The sequence below is a fragment of the Myxine glutinosa genome, chromosome 5 (assembly GCF_964187855.1).
Source record: "Myxine glutinosa chromosome 5, kmMyxGlut1.1, whole genome shotgun sequence".
In the NCBI taxonomy this organism is placed as follows: domain Eukaryota; kingdom Metazoa; phylum Chordata; class Myxini; order Myxiniformes; family Myxinidae; genus Myxine; species Myxine glutinosa.
Genome location: NC_136265.1, coordinates 95583505 through 95597079, shown reverse-complemented (window position 1 = coordinate 95597079; position 13575 = coordinate 95583505). Strand labels below are relative to the sequence as shown.

Below are 13575 nucleotides of genomic sequence, written 5' to 3'. Positions count from 1 at the left end.
GCAAAATGAGTTTCTTGTGACCTTCGAGTTAAAAATACGTTTAAGGACGCTGGATGGAGGATGGAGTGCAGGAGAGTTTAGGGAATGTAGAAAAAAGGCACTATAGGAGATGGATATTTTTTTTGGGATGAATTGATTTGGTGAGCAAGTCGAAAGCAGCCTTTTAAAGAAGAAGAAGAAAAAGGTGTTATAAAATATGACGGAATACATAACTTGAGGGGAAAGTGTAAACATTGTTTTTTTTTTTTTTTTTTTTTTTTTTGAGTTGAGATTTACACAAGGAAGTAGGCTATGGGTGAAAAGCCTGGGAATACAGAGAACGAAAGTTATTGGATCACAAACGACGGACCACTGAGAGAAAAACAAAGCCTCAAGGTTGTACAGTGCACACTGTACAAGGCCTTGCTCGCGACACGGCAAACAGACGATCAATTTATGAAAGATAAACACCGAGAAACAACCAAAGTTGCACACAATAACTTCACACACCGAAAGATAAATACAGTTTCGACAAAATACAATTGTGAACAGACTTAACTTCGAAAAACGTGGAGACCGTGTGGAGCTTCGAAAATCCCTGCCGCCGTCTCCAAGATCTCGCGAGGGTTGAGCTTGAGAACGCGAGTGGAGCTGCAGAACGAGCGAATTGGAATTGCCGATTGTACACGTACTTTCCCCGTGCCCTGCGCTCTGTGTTGTATTAATCGCGCGCTCGAGAGGACGACCCGTGCCGGGCCACAGACGCGCGATTTCCTCCTGCCTGCCTTCTCCTGATACGTGCCGTGACCACCAGAGGGCGACACCATGAGCGAGCTGTCCGGGAGCGACCAACAGCAAGGCGCGCGAACATTCTTCCTTCATCTCCCTGTGTGCATGAGTGGGCCCTTGTCTGGGATATAAGTTAAAATTGATTAAGCTTCTGCCCTGTGTCCCCTTTCCTTCATTCGGAATCATTGTACAGTGCAAATAAATTGTGTTCTTCCTCCGATTTGACTGTTTTCAGCCCTTCCATCCATTGGCTTTGCATGGTACGAATAGAACCGCTCGAATCGGGTTCCATAAAAAGGTAACGGCACATGTCACGTGATACGCATACCGTTCGGGCATAATCGATTAAGCGTGGCCTGCGCGAGGCTCGGTCCCCGCTTTCGGGGCAGCGAGGGTTAAAGGTACGTGCGAATTTGTCCCGATGCCCTTTTTCACGTTTGCTCCGGAAGTGACGATTCGGCCTCGTGGACCCGAAGACCAAGTGGGAAAAAGGGTTTTTTAATCCCCCCTTTGTAACGGGGACGGGCTTCAGAAGATCCGCAACAGTATTATGTGCATAGTTTAGTCACATGCTCCAATCCCACTACATACAGTATTATTTAATGGGTAAATGTATCCGTAGGTGGCATGGACTTTGCAAAACACAACCAAATATACACTCTATTCTCCTTTGTAATAACTGGTCAATTAATCCAGGTATTGTCGTATCCCTTGGGTTAAGACCCCAAGAGGACAAATGCCCAAATCGAGCTTTAACTCCAAGGCATATTTCGAACCTGGTAGGATTATTTCTGGTGCGCGCAGGAAGGTTCGAGGCCTTATCTGATCGGATGGCCGACACAGGGTTTAATGACTCGACCCACAAACACAAATACGGGACAAGCAAAATCCACAATACAAGGATGAAAGGCAAAAATAAAGGATTTTATTAAAATAAATGCAATAGTAATAAAAACGAAAGAAACGGTGAGCTAAAAAACTATTTCCTAAATCGAGACATCTCCACTCAGACTCGTACACAAACAAGGGGAAAGATTAAATAAAAATAAATGACGTTTCTGCCGGCCGGCACTTCGCTCTGTCTCAACGAGGGGGCTTGGTGCTTGTCTCCTCCAAACCACCGCGCAGGAAGCATACAAGATGGCGCAGAACCATGCCCGTAGCCAGCCGCCAGCGTGAGGCAAGCAGGCAGGAACCCTCTTTGTTTCGCTCACGACCCCCTCCTTCTCTGCAGAGCACCACCGTCAACAAACACCTCCTCCTTCCACATTGTAAAAGTCCCAAAGCCCCGACATGTCTCCTCACCAGCGCACCCGAGACAACACTGTCCACTCGAGACGAGAGTTAGAACGAGAGAGAGAGAGAGAGAGAGAACAAGATGGCGAGACGTGTCTTTTTGCCTTCAGCTCTCGAATGTTCCACGATGGCGTCACACTCTGTCCAATCACCCCAAAGCTTCTTAACCAGTCACAAAGGCCGGGGATTGGCCTCCTTGTGATGAGTCGTCGGGGGGGCGGAGTCCAATCTCTGTTCAGGAATGTTCAGATGACGTCGAAGGCCGTGAGAAGGGTCTTGACTGGCACGATCGGCAAATGTGCTGGGTGTTGGTTAGCCCTGGCGGCGTTGTGAGCGAATGGAGTCATTTGTTATAGTGGTTGTTTGGCGGGATTTTTAATTGTAATAAAGACGGAGGGAAGATCACAGGGGAAAATTACACACTGGGGAATGAATCTTTAAGCCTTAGATTTACTTAACACAAAGCCCCACCCCTAATGACGACATGCAAACACTCTTACCCAGACAGACGACCTACTTAGCTACATCGAGATTACTCTGCATGACCATTGCAGCATTTTAATCTGCACGATTCTATCTCAACGAAGGTATTTCATTGTTTACCCCCACAAACGTAACAGTACAAAATTCAAGCCCTACATGCCTGTGGTACAGCCCACTGCTTTTGTTATCAGTGTTATCCAGTCCTCCTGCTGAAAAAGTTTGTAAAAATGTTGTGCTTCACCTTTTTGTGCGATCTGCTTTCATTATTTTCTGATCTGCTCCACTGTGGAGGGAAATCAGGGGTTTTATCCACAAAGACCACCGGCTCAAAGGCCCATTGAATTGTTTTATTAACAACATCTATTTACAGCACAAAACTATCATAATGTGCACAGGGATGATAGGAGAGACAAACATGATGCCTGCCCGACATCAAAGCTCGCTCTGACTATTAGTCCCAAGGAACAATCTTATATACCTTCAAGTTCTCAAACAGGGAGAAGGGATATTCGCATTGCTGCCTGAACCTGAGGGCAGCAAGTTGCTTGATACAATGGAAGTAAAGGCATGCAGATTGGAAAACAAAGAACAGAGTGAAGCAGTTTGACTTCCGGAGGAGTCACAGAACATGTACAAACATTGCAATCAGTTTCAAGAATGCAGATCATTGTTCATGCAGATGAGACAGGCGGATAAGGCCTCAAAGTCCGACATTTTGGCGCCACTCAGTCTAAGAGCTTCGATATCAATGTCCCTCAAAATAATTCATTTGATATTGTTACAGACCGCGGATAAGGTGTTGATTTGCTGAGCGGATGGCGGCCGCGGCCCGAACTATTAACAATGACTAAGACCCGATTCCTTAAACGTGGGCCAAATCGTGCCACAGGTTTTCAATGGGGAAAAGACAAAGATGACACGGATGCGAAGAAGAGGAAGATGAAGGCAAAAGGTTGGAAATACTACTATTATTTATTTACTATTTACACAATTGAAAGAAACCAAGGAGGAGGAAGGATAATAAAATAATGTAGAAAGAGGGACGGACCAGAAGGACACAGTGAAACTCGAGCTTAACTAAACAGGCTTAACTTGTTACCCAGGACAGAACACACAAAACAAACTCACGTACACAAAAGGATGGAAGGACAGGAATCATTTGGAGGGATGAGCAGGTGGGATCACAGGGCACAGCGAGCAGGTCCACTCCGGGCGGGAAGCGAGGAGCCGGCAGCTCCTTGTATTCGGCTTTACACCGCACACGGGCAGGGTCACTCGCTGCCCCGTCAGGGCTTCACGCGGCTGGTTGAAACGGGGCTGGTTGAAGCGGCTCTTTGTCAAAGGCTTTTCGTATCTCTCACGCAACAACCACCCAAAGGCTTTCCGTATCTCTCACGCAACTCCGGTGCAACTCTCCACTCTCTCCCGGTGGACTGCCAACTCTCTGACGCACCTGGACTCATCTGCCGTATCTCTGGTGTATCTTCTTTTTTGCGATCGTCGCACCCTTCTCTCCTACCTTCAGCGCAGGTGTGACACGCCCTCCTCAGTTTCGGGACTGCCCCCCCCCCCCTCGTGCTCTGTTTCGTGACCTTGTATGGCAATCCCACGGGCTTGTCTCCTTATTTGGGCATGGCGCCGACGGCACGCCCCTCGTGGCGAGCCACAGGCTTGTTTCCTTATTTGGGCATGGGGCTGAACAGCCCCGCCCTTCGTGGCGCGCCCTGGGCTTGCCTCTCCCTGGCGACCCCGCCCCTCCTGTTCAAACAGAGCACGGAGCACATATTCACTATAGCAGCGAAATGAGAGGGCGCGCACCCCACGCTTGTGAACTGCTTTACCCAGAGATGGAGAGTTTGGCTGGGAAAAGGAATTATTGAAGGGGAGCTATTCTTAATTGATTCGGTGCAATGGAGTATTAATTAATGGAAGGCAAAGCCTTAGCCTAAAACACAGAATAAGGAAATAAACTACCAACAAGGAGGAAATCTATGATTGGCTAACGTGATTGTTGATGACCTAATTACGGGACGCCCTTTTGACCTTTATACACAACTGGAGGAAGGAGGGCGATATTTTACAATGTACGATACAATAAAAAACAATTTAAAAAACACCATTCTCATGTCCACAACAATATACATAAATATACACGTTTTCTTAATCATAATTCGTCATATCTGCAATATCATCTATCTATAATTCCAGTAATCTCTGTCTGTCTGTCTGTACGTTTGTCTGTGACCGCTGTTTCTCGACAACCACGGGTCCGATATACTTTTAACTTGCCAGGTATATTGCTGGGGACCCGAGGATGTGCCTTTTCAAGGTTTCATATTAATCGGACAATTACTTACCGAGCTATGTCCAAAAAACGATTCAACCAATCAGAGAGCAGCGAACGATCGCGTGTGCCGAACGTGGCGGGCACACTCTGCCTCGGATGGCACATTTGAGAGCGTATTCATTTATTTCACGTTTGCAAACTATGTTGGCGTTAAACTATGTTTTACAACTAATAAAAACGAATTTGCGATTCATTCCGCTTTCCTGCGCGTTTGTGCACGCGATGGCGATTTCTTTACCAAACTCCGGAAGCCGTTCGCTTTGGACCAAACCATTGCATGTAAATAGAGGGGGGGGATTGTCACCACTCGCAAGCCGTTCGCTTTGGACCAAACCATTTCATGTAAATAGAGGGGGGGATATAATTTAGATATAGATATAGTACGGGCATGCCCTAGTATTGATGAATTCAACAGTGGAAATACATAATCCCAACACGATATTTCAAGGCACAATATATCAAACTATATCAACCTTATTCATAAAGAAATAATTACAGTACCTTTATTAAAAACTACACCAAATTGATTGATCATTACTTGGTTTGTAGCAAGACTGTTTCTGTAAGAGCACAACATTGCACGATTTATATGTTGAGGTTCGTGAGAAATAAAATAATTTGGTCACAATGCTAGCACTAACTCACCTACTATCTACCCTGATCAGGAAACACCGTAGAATAATTATTTGGCTTATTCTCCCCTCTCCTTCCCCCCTCTCTCCCCCCCTCTCTCCCCCCCTCTCTCCCCCCCTCTCTCCCCCCCTCTCTCCCCCCCCTCTCTCCCCCTCTATCTCTCTCTCTCTCTCTCTCTCTCTCTCTCTCTCTCACCTCATTCTCTCTCTCTCTCTCTCTCTCTCTCTCTCTCTCTCTCTCTCTCTCTCTCACACCTCATTCTCTCTCCCGTCAACTCTTAGCATACCTATCAGTGAAGCGACAGGTGGTATTTGCCTGTACTTAATAAGAGCAAATGGCTAGGGGATAGGAAAGAGGAATGAAACAATATATTGCAACAAAAACTAGAGCAATGCCTCCGCATAGTCCCACAACGGGTAGATGCCATCGTTCACTGTCCTAAAAATAACAAGTTTGATTTAAATCCCTTCAGATGTTTTCAGGCATCACATTTTCACCAGCCATGGCAGGTTTCACATCGATCACTGAAGCGGTTTCAGAGAAGGGATTTTTTTTAAATATCAGCTTTCAAGCTAATATGGCTGCCATACCACATGACCTGAAATAAATGTACACTCTGCATATGTATGGGTAGGGGATCACGTTTGTGAAGTTTCATGTTGATCGGATAAGGTTAGTTTTTCTATCCAAGATGGCTGCCAAACCACGTGACCTACAACAAGATCATTTTCGAACTATATGCAACAGTGGTGTTAGATGACATTGGTAAAATTTCGCATCCATAGGGTGAGCGGTTTCAGGGATATAATTACTTAATATTTTCCTTCAATCCAATATGGCTTCCTTCAATCCAAAAAAAAACAAAAAAAAAAAAAACTTTTATTTCCCTTTCTCCTCGTGTGCTTTTGCCTCTGCCCACGTGCGCTGTCTCGCCCCGCCCCCATTTTCCCCTTGCCTTCCACCTTTTGCCCTGTTCAAGTGACTCGTGGTCGTCGCTCTATGCTTCCTCTCCCCATTGGTATTTTTGTGAATATAAGATTGTTCTTCACAGTTCTGTTTAAATATGTTTCAACTATCCCCTTCAGTGTTTTATTCAGTGGTTTATTACAACACGCTGTTTTTCTTCTTATTTAAAAGGCTCCTTTCAATTTCCTCTTCAACTCATTCCATTTCAAAAAAATATTCAATCTCTTACAATTCCAAATCACTCCATAATCTAAATTCTCATTCATTCCATCCCTCCTCCATCGTTCTGAAACGAATCGCTAACTTGAAAATCACAACAAACCCAATTTGTTAAATCGCTAACTTGAAAATCACAACAAACCCAATTTGTTATATATGTTCATCTTTCCTTAATCATCCACTTTCTAAACTCCCCCCTTGCCCCTCCCCTTCAAATCTCCCCCCCAACCATTCCGCCCAAATTCTCCCTCCTCCCACCTCCTTCTCAAAGCTGCCTCCTCCCCACTTCCTCTCCCTCCTATGTCATACCTCCACCTCCCCCAACCTTCTACTTTCCTCTGCCCCCCCTCAAACAAACTCTCACTGTGCCTCATTCCATCACCATCAAACCTTTCGTCCTCCTCATCCTTCCCTTTCTTGTAACTCTTCTGTAATCTCTGACACACTATCAACTGCTCTTCCTACATCCCCCTCTCACCCTTCATCTGACCCTACCCCTCCCCTCCCCTCCACCCGATGCTCCCCCTCTCTCCTCACTAACGGTATGGACCTCAAACATCTGGGGCCTTCGCTCAAACCGGATTGATCTCTCCATTCAGGTTGCTTCTAAAAATCCAGACTTGATCTGCTCAACAGAAACTTTCCTCCTTCAAGATGTCTCTGATTCCTTAATATCTCTTCCTGGTTACTCCCTCCTCCGGTACGATAGACCTGATCCTCGTCCTGGTGGTGGGGTGGCTATCTTTATCAAAAACTCTCTTCCTCACTCTCCCTGCACTGCCCTCTCTCCACCCCACCCACAGGAGTACCTCTGGCTACGGCTTCCTCTCCGCTCCCACCTTTTGTTCATATGTGTTCTGTACCGTCCTCCAAACAGTGATGACTCCATTTACATTTCTCTGTCGGACAACATGGACCAACTTCTATCAACTTATCCAAACTCTCTCTTCCTCATATGTGGTGACTTCAACTGTCATCATGCCAGCTGGCTGGGTGTGGGTTCATCTCTCACCAGCCATGGCACCTCAGCAAAGGACTTCTGCGACTCATTGGGACTGACACAATCTGTCAATTTCCCGACCCGGATCTCAGTCAATGGAGTATCTTCTCTTCTGGACTTGGTTATGACTAACTTCCCTGCAAATGTCTGCTGCTCTTCTTCTGCTCCAATTGGTTCTTCTGATCATGTGCTTGTCAAAGTGGACATCTCACTGGCCATTCTCAGAGAGCCTCCTCAGCGCCGACGAGTCAGGCATTTCACTCAGGCCGACTGGCACGGTCTGCAAGCAGCCATCAATCAACTGGACTGGTCTCCCATCTCTAATGCCTCTGACATCAATTCTTCCTGGGAATTCTTCCAAAGCAAACTGCTCTCTCTCATGCACAGATTTATCCCATCTCGTCTTCAGTTGTCTTACCCTTCCTCCCGTCCATGGTACACTGAATCTTGTGGTGAGGCAGTTGCCCTGAAACAACTTGCCTTTGCATCTTGGAAGGCAAATCCAACTGAAGGCAATCTCAGTTCCTTCCACCAAGCTCGAAACAAGTGTGTTTCTACCCTCAGGAGTGCCAGGAAGCACTATCTCTCCACACTCAAGATTGAACTCTCAAACCTGTCTCCTTCCTCCAAATCCTGGTGGCGTCTGGTCAAATCCGTTTCTGGTGTTTGTTCCACCTCCATCCCCTCCCTTACCTCAAATGGCTACACAGTTGACACCACACGTGACAAAGCCGAATGCCTCAACTCTGTGTTTGCCTCAAAATCTTGTGTCCCAAACCCATCTCTCTCTGTTCCCACCTTTCCCAGTCGAACCCAACTGCTCCTGGACTCTGTGTCCTTCTCTCCTGACAAGGTGCAGAAGTTTTTATCAAACCTCGACTCTGATTCTGCAACTGGACCAGATGGCATCAGCCCTCGGGTCCTAAAATCCTGCTCTGCCGCTCTATCTCACCCTCTCTCTGTTCTTTTCACCCTCTCTTTTGCTCAAGGTCATCTGCCAGCATCTTGGAAATCAGCAAACATTACCGCCTTACACAAAAAAGGTGCAAAAACAGATCCTTGCAACTACAGACCAATCAGCCTGCTCCCAATTATCAGCAAAGTCATGGAATGCATCATTGCTTCAGATATCTAATCCTTCCTCTTCTCCAATGGCTTGATCTCTGATCATCAATTTGGATTCAGACCAGGTCATTCTACTCTGGACATGTTGCTTCTGCTGTCAACAATGGATGGAGGTCCTCAATGCCAAACAGGAAATCAGAGCTGTCTCACTTGACATATCACATGCCTTCGATACGGTCTGGCACCCAGCTCTGCTCACCAAACTCACCTCCTATGGTATTCAGGGTAATCTCCACTCATGGCTTGTGGATTTCCTCTCTGGTCGTAGGCAACGTGTGGCCCTGAATGGATTTCTCTCATCTTCCCTTCCTGTTCTGGCTGGAGTTCCCCAAGGTAGTGTTCTGGGCCCTGTGCTATTTCTGGTCTTCATCAATGACCTCTCCGACTCTCTGGAAAATCCTCTCTATCTCTTTGCTGATGACTCCACTATCTGCCGCTCCATTCCTCATCCCTCAGATCGGCAGTCTGCAGCCTCCTCACTCTCTGCAGACCTGGACAAAATCACAGACTGGTCAAACAAGTGGAACATGTCTTTCAATCCTGACAAATCTCACACTCTTACAATGTCTCTCCGAAAGGACCGACTGGACAACCCTCCCATCTACTTTCTCAACAATCCTCTCCAAGAAGTTCTGTCGCTCAAGCTTTTGGGTCTCACTATCTGCCATGATCTTTCTTGGGAAAACCACATTTCCAAGCTGGCCTCCAAAGCCAGTCGCCGACTGGGCATCCTCCGTCGTGCGAAGTCCTTCCTTGGCACACCTGAGCTCCTCACCACATACAAGGCTTTCATCCGCAGCTCAATGGAATACTGTTCCCCCCTCTGGGCTGGTGCTCCTGCCTCACACCTTGCTCGGCTTCACGCTGTTGAGGCCAAAGCTTTCAGAATCATTGGAATCTCCTGCGATGTAGTCAACTCCGAGGGCCTTTCACTCACTCACTCACCGCAGGCAGGTTGGTGGTCTTTGTCTTCTACCGCCTCCTCTCCGGCCTTGCTCCCCCAGCTCTCTCTGTGCTCTGTCCCCCCAATATTCCTTCAGGTCGCACAAGATCTGCCTGCAACCCTCTTATGGTTAAACTGCCAAAGTCTAGGCTCTCTGCTCACCTTCACTCTTTCATTCCCCTTTTCTCCTGCCTCTGGAACAAACTCCCCCACTCCCTTCAATCCCACTCCTACCTCCAGGTCTTTAAAACAGCTGTTCACCACCATCTCTTATCTTCCCCCATCGAAAACCTTGATCTTTTCTACCCCCGGTAATTCACCCCAGAGTCCTTGCAGTGTTCATATGTTTTATTCCTCTCCCACCTCCCGCAAAGTCCTCCCGATGTCCCTGCTCTCAAATGTTGTGTTTGTGTCCTTCCCCCTCTCCCCATCTTGTCTGCCGCTCCCCTTGTTTTTTGTGTTTTGTCTGTCGGTTTGTCTTTTTGTGTGATTAATGTTAGCTCTTTCACGAGCCTCGATCTTGAATACAAAAAAAAAACAAAAAACAAACAAAAAAAAAAAAACATTCTGCATGGGTGTCACTTCGACCCTGAAAGTTTCGTCTCAATCGGACATATGGTTGCTGACCACCTTCGGGCCAGAGGCATAAAAAAATGATGCAACCACAAATGAAATCACCCATTACACCGACTGACACCAATACGCGCCCTCAAATAAACCAAGTGAACAAACAGAAGATCCTATTGAATGAGCTTGGAAAGGCCTTCATGCACGCAACGGGAGACAGACATAGGGTTTGACAAGACAATGAAGATAGTTGGTCGGGCAAACCCAAAGGTAGAATTTGTCCGGCAGTCCTGGAGGCAAATCGATCCGAAAGCAGGGCACTCATTTTGGGGCGCGAGAGAGGGAGAGTGACAGAGGGAGAAAGAAAGGGAGAGGGAGAGGGAGAGAGACGTGCCTCGTCTAAGTCTCCTCCGACCCCAGGAACCCTCTCTCAGATCGCTTGAATCTGCCTCTTGTATTACTGCATTACTGCGCTAATTTGTGAACCAATGATGGAATTTTAACCAACCCTGGAATAAGTATATATTATGAGGCAAAGACAAACTGATAAGATGAATGCATCAAAGGTCAGAGGTCATATCAGGTAAAAATGTGGTCCTTGAAAATAGCTGAAGGGATTTAAATCAAACTTGGTACAAGTACATGCAATGATGTAATAATGTGGGTGGAGGTGTATCGGTCGACGACATGACGTCGAAGAGTTCCACTGTAGTTTTCTCTCTATCACCTTATTTTTCCACAAGCCAAGATTATGCATAAACATGTAAAATAAATCAATAAAAACTGTGCAATTAAAGCTCAACCAGGTTCGACGATAATACAAATCGAAGAGAATTGGATACAAGGGATATTGTATAAAATATTTGAACAAATGATGAAGGGGCTAATGGATGTTTGAGAAATTGATTTACCATCGTGGTTATTTCTTAAAGCAATGAAATCATAATGTCGGTTTTTTTTCTTTTCTTAACACCAAAGTTCATCATCAAACTGATCAAATCAAAATGTATAAACACTGACAGAAACCTTCATGAGGATGGTTCTTGAAGAAAGAAGCTTCAGCATCATTTGATTCGGGTCGATCCAAGGGGACATCAATGTCGTGCTCAGTTTTCACTTCCACTTTCACAAATAAATCTGCAAATAGTAACTTTTATTAAATGCAGGCATCTTGTGTCACATGCATAGCTGGTTCCATCTACCATATAAAGCACAATGTCAGTTTGTGTGTTTATACAGATGTCCTCCTTCATAGGGGTAGGTGTTAAAGGGCAATCTTTTGACACAAATGTGTGTTCACTGCTGTCTATTTTGAGGATAAAACAAACTCGAAAAACATTTTCCATAAAATAATAATTTTGTCCTCTATTTGAATTGTAGATGGCTTGAAAACCGAGCCTCAATGACGGTTTACAGGTCTTTTTTATTTAAATACAAATAACTACAAGGCGCAGGGAGGTAAAATTCCCTGTACGTGATGTGCAACACACACACAGAGTAAAACGAGTGTTCATTTACATCCGTATGATGTCGAATAAATAAAGAAGATATAAGCACACCTGACACAAGGCCGAGACTTCAGATTTTGGCATGCTCACGAGGCTGTATCGTCAAATAAACGGTTCCAACCCTTCATATTTGATGGGCGTTTTACGAGTACTCTAATAAATAGCCCTGAGTGGGCTGACAGTTATCTCTTGAGGTTGTAGTTCAGACCACTCCTGCTTTGAAGGGACCCTCTGAGGGCACCCTGATCCAAAATCGAAAAATACAATATCAGAAAATGTAAGACCGAGCGTTCCTGTGAACCATTGAGTAGAAGGGCCGTATCGGGTTTCAGAGAAATTGGTTGGTCAATAATGGACGAGTTGGGATCCTAGGTTGCAGGGGGTAACCCCCACTGGGAGCCCCCATGATCCGAATTCGAAATTTTTAAAAAAAAAATACAAGACTAAGCAATCCTGCAGACCATCAAGTAGAAGGTCTGTATTGCATTTCAGAGCAATCGTAAATAAGGGGCGAGTAGGGACACGAGGCTTACCCTCCCCTCCCCAAGAATCGTGGCCCCTATAATCCGAAATCGAAAAATCGAAGCCCAAGGGATTATGCGGATGACTATCTTGTATACACCTGTCAAGTTTCAGAACAATCAGCCGGGTGATAAGGGAGCAGTAGCAAAAAAGTAAACGGACGGACAGACATCCGGACATCACAACCCATTCTATAAGTTCTTTTTTTTTTTCTGTACAAAAGATCAAGGCTCATGTAAGACCTAATATTAATCACAAAAAAAAAAAAAACGGACACAAAATATATAATAAATGGAGAGGGAGACAAGATGGGGAGAGAGGGGGAAGCACACAAGTACAACATTTGAGAGCAGGAATGTCGAGAGATCTGTGGGAGGGAGAGGGCTTGGGGAAGGAGGTGTGGGAAGGGGGGGTAAGGGGTGGGAGAAGTATAAAACACATGGACACTGCTAGGACTTCCTGGAAATAAATCGGTATTTCAAAAAAGTGGATCTGGGGTGAATTAACGGGGGTAGAAAAGATCAAGGTTTTGGATGGGGGGAGATAAGAGATGGTGGTGAACAGCTGTTTTAAAGACCTGGAGGGAGGAGTGGGATTGAAGAGAGTGATGGAGTTTGTTCCAGAGGCGGGAGAAAAGAGGAATGAAAGAGTTAAGGTGAGCAGAGAGTCTTGATTTTGGCAGTTTCACCAGAAGAGGGTTGCTGGCAGATATTGTGTGACTTGCAGGGGTATTTGGGGGACAGAGCATAGACAGAGCTGGGGCGTCGAGGGGGCTAAGCCGGAGAGGAGTTGGGAAAAGACAGGAAGACCACCAACCTGCCTACGGTGAGTGAATGAGTGAAAGGCCCTCACAATCAGCTTCATCACGGGAGATTCCAATGATTCTGAAAGCTTCGATAAATCTCTTCTCTTCTCTTCCTCGACAATTTCTTCGGGAAAATCTCTTCGATAATCGAGGTGAGATTGAAGATCTGCGCATGCACAAGATTGGTCGTCACGTCTCTTCAAAGCTGTCCCCGTGCGCACGCTTTCGAAGTTAAGTAATTTTTCACAATTGTGTTTTTGTCGAATCTGTATCTTTCTTTCGGTGTATGTACCTATTGGGGTGACTTTAATAGGTTTCTCGGTGTTGGTTTTTCATACCTGTGTACAGAATCGTCGGTTTTTTCGTATCGTGTATTCTGAGGCCTAGTGTAGT

At 45.8% G+C, this 13575-nt stretch overlaps 1 long non-coding RNA gene across 1 annotated transcript in view; it reads right to left on the bottom strand.

The window, feature by feature from the left end:
- Positions 1-11463, bottom strand: part of LOC144891994 (uncharacterized) — a 42682-nt gene extending 31219 nt beyond the window's left edge. The window contains exon 1 of the long non-coding RNA XR_013623315.1: positions 11374-11463. This is a non-coding gene — a long non-coding RNA (uncharacterized LOC144891994). The remainder of the gene's footprint in view (positions 1-11373) is intronic.
- Positions 11464-13575: the final 2112 nt, after the last annotated feature.